Below are 2,500 nucleotides of genomic sequence, written 5' to 3' on the forward strand. Positions count from 1 at the left end.
GCCTCGCAACCATACAACATTGTTGGAACCACTATTCCTTCAAACATACCCATTTTTGCTTTCCGGGATAATGTTCTCGACTTCCACACATTTTTCAAGGCTCCCAAAATTTTCGCCCCCTCCCCCACCCTATGATCCACTTCCGCTTCCATGGTTCCATCCGCTGACAGATCCACTCCCAGATATCTAAAACACTTCACTTCCTCCAGTTTTTCTCCATTCAAACTCACCTCCCAATTGACCTGACCCTCAACCCTACTGTATATATATATATATATAGTGTACTTGTAACTTGAGAGAGGTGAGGTCGTCTAGGCTGACCTGTTGTGACCTAATCTCTTCATTTGGTTCTTAATTCATCCACCTGCCGACCCCGCCCAGTGGCAGCTGGTGTATTATATTCTGGGTCTCTCCATCTGTACTCAGTCCTGACGATGTAAATACACGAAAGCGCTTAACACCTCGTATTTTCTGTTTCCTTGTGGTCCCTTGTGGTTTTACTTGCACACAAACACACACACACACACACACACACACACACACACATACATATGTAGGCAGTTCTTATATGAGGGTAGGAAAAAAGTATACTTGTAAATGATAATATTATCTCCTAGAGGTCCAATAACTTATCTTTGCTATCAGTGGAGGTTAAGGCAAGAAGGCAACCCTCGTGAGGTTGTTCCACCGCGTAGTTTGACCATTAGCCCAGCTAACGAGCCAATGGCATGATCCTGGGTTCTTAATCACATAAGGTAGAGTCATTCCGCGTTGACCTGATCACATCTCACAGTCGAGTGATTGGATGTTTGGTATGGCTGTCAGATGCCTTGGTGATTAGCTAGTTTAACATTGTTTACTTTGAATGACCTGCAATCTTTTCTTATCTTAAAGATAGGTAATTTAGCATTTCTATCTTTATCTTGAGTTAGGATAATAGTTTACGATGTGATCAACTTACCTTAAGGTGCTATCTTGGGTTCAATTATCTTAACACAGATGAGCACTTATCTTATCTTAATCTTGACGTAGGATAACTGGCTTGTGTTATCTTTATCTTTGCTGTAAGATTATCATCTGAGTATTGACTGACGTGTTATCTTGACCTTCTACAACCACGCTTGGAATAGCATTATCTACATAACACACATAACGATTGGCCTTATCATCTTATTTTCCTTATCTATGGTATCATAACTTACGCAGTATCACCTCACTATCGACAGATAACGAACTGGTCAGACGTTTTTTTTATCATTTATCACAGTCTTAACTAACTGGCTTAAGGGACTCGAACCCCGATCAAATTTTTGGAGATCATTGATCATAATCTTATCCCATGATATCACGAAGTCGTGTCTCTCTCTCTCTCTCTCTCTCTCTCTCTCTCTCTCTCTCTCTCTCTCTCTCTCTCTCTCTCTCTCTCTCCTCTCTCTCTTTCCCCTAGAGTCGAGGGAGCGCAGCAGCCAAAAAGAATATAAGGTAACAAATTGGAAAATTTGTGGAATGAATAATGTTGGTTTTTTTTTGCCAAAAAAGTTGATGAAATGAAAGTGTATATTTCTGAATCAAAGAAAAATGAAAAAGAATGTTGATTTTGTACAAATAGATAGAGGAAATAGATGGAGACACTGCGCATGCGTCATGACCCCCAGCCATCACACCTCACCTGACCTATGCTCGTTAAGTCTAGTGTCCCCGCATTGCGTCATTGACACTCATTACGTCATCATTAACCATTGCGTCATCATCAAACACTGCGTCAGCGTCACGTTCAATCGATGCGTCAGCATAACGCATAGCTCACCAATTGCGTCAACATGAGTCATTCCATCATCATGAGTCACTGCGTCAAATTGAGTCACTGCGTCATCATAATCACTGCGTCAGGCATCAATCCCTGCGTCAGGTTATCAAGTGATTACATCAGCCTCGGCCATTTTGCGTCAGCGTCGATCTTTCTTCACTCAATCATCAATAACTGAGTTATCATCAACCAATTTTGCAATCGCGTCGCATCAGTCACTTTGTACATCAGTCACTGCGTCAGCATCAGTCGACGTGTCGTCATGCGTGCGTCATATTCACGCATTGCGTCAGTATCAATGACTGCGTCAGCATCAATCATTACGCTAGAATATCAGGCACTGGAGTAGATAATCATATTGTGTCAGCATAAATCATTGCGTCAGCATCAACCATTGCGTCAACATCAACCATAGCGTCAACATCAATCATTGCGTCAACATCAACCCTTGCGTCAGCATCAACCATAGCGTCAACATCAACCATTGCGTCAGCATCAACCGTTTCGTCAAAATCAATCGTTGCGTCAGCATCAACCGTTGCGTCAGGATCAACCATTGCGTCAACATCAACCATTGCGTCAGCATCAATAATTGCGTCAACTTCAATGGAAAAGGACCCTCCACTACCTGGGGAGCAATTAATGTAGCACTTGACATCACTTTCCATTTTTTCTACTATTTTCCACTGTCGT

General features: G+C 42.2%; 1 protein-coding gene across 2 annotated transcripts in view; it reads right to left on the reverse strand.

Moving 5' to 3' along the window:
* Positions 1-2,500, reverse strand: part of LOC139747015 (uncharacterized) — a 154,854-nt gene that overhangs the window by 151,523 nt on the left and 831 nt on the right. The window contains exon 1 of one of the 2 annotated variants that reach the window (XM_071658752.1): positions 962-1,287. The exons of the other annotated variant lie outside the window; for it this stretch is intronic. The gene's annotated coding sequence lies outside the window, so the exon portion shown is untranslated. Of the gene's footprint in view, positions 1-961; positions 1,288-2,500 lie in introns of those variants that run through there. 2 annotated transcript variants of the gene reach the window in all.

The sequence above is a fragment of the Panulirus ornatus genome, chromosome 67 (assembly GCF_036320965.1).
Source record: "Panulirus ornatus isolate Po-2019 chromosome 67, ASM3632096v1, whole genome shotgun sequence".
NCBI lineage: Eukaryota > Metazoa > Arthropoda > Malacostraca > Decapoda > Palinuridae > Panulirus > Panulirus ornatus.